Source organism: Micropterus salmoides, unplaced genomic scaffold, assembly GCF_014851395.1.
Source record: "Micropterus salmoides isolate LMB-PRFRI ecotype aquatic unplaced genomic scaffold, ASM1485139v1 Ms_hic_scaffold_11, whole genome shotgun sequence".
In the NCBI taxonomy this organism is placed as follows: domain Eukaryota; kingdom Metazoa; phylum Chordata; class Actinopteri; order Centrarchiformes; family Centrarchidae; genus Micropterus; species Micropterus salmoides.
In genome coordinates this window covers 30730941-30737188 of record NW_024040152.1, presented here as the reverse complement: position 1 = coordinate 30737188, position 6248 = coordinate 30730941, and the positions used below count along the sequence as shown (strand labels likewise).

Genomic DNA, 6248 nt, shown 5'->3' with positions numbered 1-6248 from the left:
GAACTTCAGAAATTAGCTCATTTATTTTGGACAATTAGGGTTATTGAAGTGTGACAGTGAAAATTTAGTGTTCACTGAGGCGTACGCTCTGCAACAATAGCAGGGAGCCAATTGAGTGCGAGAAGCATTTAAAGCTGTAGTATTTACTTATCAATGTAACCGGCGCTCTGTGTTGATCTCATTAAAACCTCTTCCTCTGTGTTCCTTTATTTAGACAGGACAGAGACGGAGAGAGGAGAGGAGGAGAGAGAGGAGACAGGAGCAGTCATCCCTGTCGCATGATATTATAGCCTGATCAAAACACAGAAATGGAAAAAAGAAACACAGAGTTTTGAAAAATAGGCCCTACCTGTGAAATAAAGGAGCTCTGCTGCTTCTTGGAATTCAATTTATTGAAGCTTAGAGGGTTCACTGCGCTGTGTTTTGTTGCTGGGTTCAACAGGGTCCTTGAATCTCAAACTTGTGATATTATTCCAACCACCCTCCAGAAACTCTAATACTGCTTCACACCATGTGTTGAAAAGTCCTCCAAGTCTTTTGCCAAGACTCTGTACATCTGTAGTCTTCCAGAGTCTCTGCAATGGAAAAAATAATGTGTTTTTTGCTTTTTTTTTTCTCCATTGTTTTTCCAAATTGTATTTTTGCCTGCATGCTCTTTTTTTTATGGGGGATTATAGACCTTTTCATTTGAATTTTGTGATGCTGTAGTAGGTGAATAAAGGTGAAGTAATACATTTACACTGTATAACACATAGTTTTGTTTTATTTCAAATCATTCTTAACACTCACATAAACAATTAGAATTCAAGTGAAGCCAGCTTTTTAAATAGCCCAATATCAAAAGTCACGCATTTGCCTCAGGGGTTTTTACAATCTGTACAGCATACAACACCCTCTGTCCTTAGACCAGGATCATGAATACTGACTGCATCAAGCTGCGTGCACAGTTGTTTTCTGATCAAAAGATATTTTCTCAGGGCCTGATTTCCCAGTGGTTAAGATTTAATTGCGATGTCCCCGGTTTGAATCTGGCAGAGGGCCTTTGTTGCATGTAACCCCCTTTTCTCTTCCCATGTTTCCTCTCTGTCTCTTCCTGCCAAGAGACAGACAAATTTCAAACAAAAAGCAAATCCAGTCATGACAACCTCCTAATTCTTAATGTACGCCCACAGTGGCTGTCTTATATGTATAATTATAAAGGTAACTCACATCATTTTTTTTGCCTCCTTGTTTTTAATTTAACATCTTATGAACGGTTTCAACTGTGTTTCCTAGAAATTATGTTTATTTACTAATAATTTGCAAAAAGTGTCATAAGGAATGCAATACCACCTAAATTATGCTCATTATCAATATAATTTATAACAAAGAAACATTGTTAATATCAGCCAAGTGTATCAGCAAAACGTCACTGTATCACTATCATCTGAAATCTGATTGGCCACCTCCAGGAGTGAACTGGACTTTCGCTTATAGGTGCAAGTCATGGATTTTTTTCCCTCGTCATTTTTTTATTTAACAACTCCCAAACTATTTTAGCGTGATTTCTCTGATGTCACATTCATCAAAATAGAGTCTGATTTTCATTGCCAGATGCAATAATGTCAACATTGTGTTGTGCTGAAGCCATCTCTTTGTAGAGACCACAGCTCTCCGCGCAGTCCCTGTACAAGCGCCGTGGAGACAAGATTAATCGTAGCAGTTATATTTCTTATACTTTCTCAAGTTTTCTTGAATACTTTATCTCATTTACAGCACGTAACGATGATATATCATTGTGCTACCGTTTTTGAATACCTAACCTTTCCAGTGCTGATTCATCTCCCTCAGAACGTAAGCTGAAAGCAGGTATTCATTTTGTTTATGACTTGATGAAAAAGTACCATGGAGATAAATGATCGTTTGTTGCAGAAACTTCTCTGCCGCGAATTCCAACTGCTTCGCTCTACACTGTTGACAGAGACAAACCACAAACGCAACAGCCATACATCTGTACGTGCAAACATTTCACCAGTAAAACAATGCTTCATACTGCTAATAACTATCAGTATGCAGCGTTCTCCAGCACTTTAACATCTACCTAAGAAGTCCAAGCTTGAATTTTTAAACGAACTACCGCCTTTTGCTTCATTTCCTTACCGAAGTCTGCATAATTCATCACAATCTACTGTGGCAGTTGATTTTAATCAGGCCATTTCTGAAGAAAAGGGGGGTTGTAATAATCTGAATGGAGTTTATGCATTCCCTTCACTGCAGACAGTAATCTTCAGGGAGACAAATAAGGAAACAGTGACAGGGGCCATCCATAAAGTGATAAATATTTAAGATGCAATTTTAATAAGTAATACTCTACATAAAAGCAGTGTTTGTTATGGCCTCCCGGTTGTCATTACATATTCAGATGCTGATGCTTTTTTTTTGTGCATCAGCATCTCTTCAATATTAACACCTCCACAGATGGATTTCTGATTGCCTGGCTAAATGTGTGTATCCCCTGCTTCTAAATTATTATTGCCATTATTATTATTAATGGCTTTTCTGCTTGCAGACAATTTACATCCCACTCTTTGAGCGGAGGAGACCTAGCTGTATCTCTGCGACGCGACATCATTTCCCCTCCTCCATTTCCCCTCCTCCCATGCCTTCATGTTTTAGTTCGTTCTCTTGTTTCTCGCTCTGTCTAAGGAGGCCGACTCTGCGGATGGAGAATTTATTGAATCTCACTGCGAACTATGGGAGCCATAATATAAACCTTTCTGTAATGTATTCTGTATGTAAATGGCGGAGGGTGACTGCAGCACTAACACTTCATTACTCAGAGTATGTGCAGTCTGTGTGTGTGATGAAATGCAGATATATCAGCCGCAGATCTCAGACTGCAGAGTGTAATAGGGGGTGTCTACTACTACTGATCAGCTGATAAAAATCAATCTCATCAAAGCACTGTGGCCTGGTAGGAATCAAGACAAGAGTCATGGTTAATGAACAGAAACAACGCAGAGGGGAATAGAACTAAAATGAAAGTGTGCAGAAAAGACAATGTGTTTAGTTAGCCATGAAGGAACGATAGCGAGAGATTAAGTTTTCTGCCTGCTTTCCCTGAGCAACTGGAGGAAAAAGACTCAGGATGTGGAAGGAGTATGGGAGATTAGTTGTTCATACATTTCAGTTCAAGTTTACTGAAGCTGAATTGTACATAATTTAAACACAATTAATAGTCAAATGTATCTGAAATTTCAACCTCCTCAAATATGTTTATATACAACTAATTTGCTTTGCCAACATTTTGTAATTGGTGCCTAGAATTACTTTCACTGGCAGTTTTTCTAATCCAGAAAGTGTGAGATTCCAGCCCAGTATCCCTTGGAATTAAATTTGTACTGAACAACTCTGCCACTCATTCAAATCCAACGTGCGGTGCCAGTGTAAGAGTAGTGCGCTCAGGTGGAGTGTGTGGAGGTTGGGTTGGTGGATGGGTGTGTAGGCCATCTGACTTTCATATGGGATCCCAAAGTCCCGTCACAGTTCATTTTCCCTTTTTAGAAATGTTACCTACCTTAACCAAGTGTTGATGTTAAAACATAACCATTGTTTATTATTTCCCTAACTTTAACAGTGTCATACATTTCAAATAGTTCCATTTGCAGGCATTGTAGAAGAAGAAGAGGAAAATTAGCACGTTAAAGGAGAAAGGAATGAACGGTTAAGCACACTAAATGTCAAACATATTATCAATCTCGGGAATGTTTTCCGATAATTTTTTAAAAATGCATGTATTCATGCAGATGCCATTACCTCTTAATCCCTTGCTCCTCCCGCTCCACTTACAGACCAACAATCCAGAACAGACACATGTGGCATGATGAGCAGTAATGTAACACCATTCTCCATTGCAGTAAGGAGCCTTTCTTCGCATGCCACTACAGCAGAGGACACTTTCCTCCGCTGCTCTGCTGAAACACACATGCACATGCACACAAAAACACACACACACACACAAACACTCATGACTTTGGCAGCCAAAGCAGGCTTGGCACGGGGCCTAATGATGCCCGGCATGCGTCTGCTCTCGACAACGGCGGGGTAACACCTGCCAACTTTTACTAAGGTGTAAATGTCTCTATTAGCGAGCGGCTGGTCCCGCGTGTACGGCGCTCGGATCAGAGGAGGGACTCCAGGCGCTGTGGTTGCTGTTCAGAACCTGGTAATCGCTGGGTCCAGTGGGCCTGTTCAGCACGCCGCTCTCTTTTTCTAGTCTTGTATTCAATCTTTCCACATTATGGAGGCGGCATGAAAGAGCAGGTTTAAATGCGAAAATGGAGCTGTGTACAAGAATGGAATTTCTTTGTGCATTGGCAGCTCGAGGCTTAACGTTTCTGTTTCATTGCTGCTCATTGAATTATCATGTACATTACATCAGCTTGCACACATGCCTTTTTTTTTTTTTTTTTTTTTACAAACTTCTACAAAGATTTGAGTTTTACTTCACGCTGGTGTGAAATACATCAAGCGCTTTCTCCTGAACTCTTGTCCAAAATGCCTCCCTGCATTTCCCTTTGGCCAGGCGTGGAAAGACAACACAGTGAATGTAATATTGACTGGATCTGGATGGGAAATGGCTTTTCATCTCAATACAAATAAACATCCCACTGGTTTATAGTACAGCTATATTTGTTTGATTAAGTTTTACTGTAGCGAACTGAAATGGCCCTTGCTGTGATATCCCTTAGTCATGACTTTTTTTTCTCTCCCTGGCCTAGTTCACACTGCAGATAGGAAATTGATTTTTCTGAAAAGATCAGGGATCAGTTTGTATTTTATACTTAATCTGTCTGAAAACCAGATGTAGGGTATGATGTTGTACAACCTTTCAAGCGCTGAATAGAACATCCCAATATGAGATATTTTCTCAATCCTGACCTTAAAATCAGCTTGCCAACCGGTGTTTAAACAGGGCCTTTGTGCAGATTCTTCTCAGTAAAAGGACCCTTCTTTTATTCTTGTGTGTCCAGGCGAGGTTTATTTTCTTCCCATCATAATCCCTACTTTGTTTTTACAGCAGCCGTTGTATTTGCATTCACATCCATAACGCCTCCTCCCATATCATGCCCACAGGACATATTGTAGGACAGAGTTTGGTATATTATGCACACTGCAGATACCAGGTTACTGGATATGAATTAACATAATCCGAAAGGGAAACAGAAGGTATTTGCATATTTTCGCAAAAGCTATTGTTACATGTCATTATTCAACTTTGAAACCGATAGTCTTCGGAGAGATGAATATTGATGCAACTGTGCACACACTTCAATAATACCATTTGTAACGCCATAGGATTAAAGTGGGGCCTCTTCTGCTCAAGCACTGTTAACGCCTAATATGGGTATCAGAGATCTAATGAGGGGTTGGGTTTCTCCTTATTGGTTCATGATTGTCAAGTGAATCACTCTTCAACAGCCAGTGAGACATGTGTTATAACATTTAGTTATTAGGAGGCTGTTGGTTCAAATCTCCAAACCAGCTGAATGGAGACACCTTCAATATGACCTCAGTTTCTGCAGAAAGCTGAAGCTGTGCCCGGGCAGGTGTGAACGTAAGGAAACATCTTATGGGATCATTTTAGTCAGCTATTGAGTCCCAAATATAGACTTGTTTTCCTAAGTGATGAAATCTGCCAGTGCAGTGAAATGCTTTCAACAGGCTCTCAATAAAAAACTACTTTTTTCAAGAATTTTCTGGAAATGTGTATTTTGTCTTGATTCTAGAGCGTAAATCTGCGTATCTTGTGTTTTTTGAAACTAGCAACCATTTTTTAAACAGCAAGATCCTTTTTGTTTAACCAGGAACAGTCACTATAGCGCTCTCATCAAAGCCACCAGTCCATTATTAAATACAGTCATTTTAACTCGCAGAACACGGCAGTTGCTGGTCTACTTCTGCCTCGATTTTTCTGTTCATGTTATTGTGCGACTTTATATATCATAAATACTTTACATGCCTAAATGATCAGAAAATAAAGACTGTATTTCTTACATTTTTCTGTGTCCTATTTTTTCACATTTTGCTTGATAGATATGATATCATAAAGTCTCACAAGTGACCCTTTCTGCTTAGACAAACCTCAAACAACTAAAATATCCTATACTGCTACACACATCTCTGAACACGATAAATCCCTCTTATATAGGTTGTCAAAGACCTTTATTCTGACAGCACCCTAGCCATCTCTGACATTAACTTCTTCT

General features: G+C 39.6%; 1 long non-coding RNA gene across 1 annotated transcript; it reads right to left on the bottom strand.

The window, feature by feature from the left end:
• Window positions 1–374: 374 nt before the first annotated feature.
• On the bottom strand, window positions 375–5540 carry LOC119896878. Its single transcript, XR_005443307.1, has 2 exons — window positions 3796–5540; window positions 375–575 (listed from the first exon to the last, which is right to left on the bottom strand). It is a non-coding gene; the product is annotated as an uncharacterized LOC119896878 (long non-coding RNA).
• Between the last annotated feature and the right edge of the window lie 708 nt (window positions 5541–6248).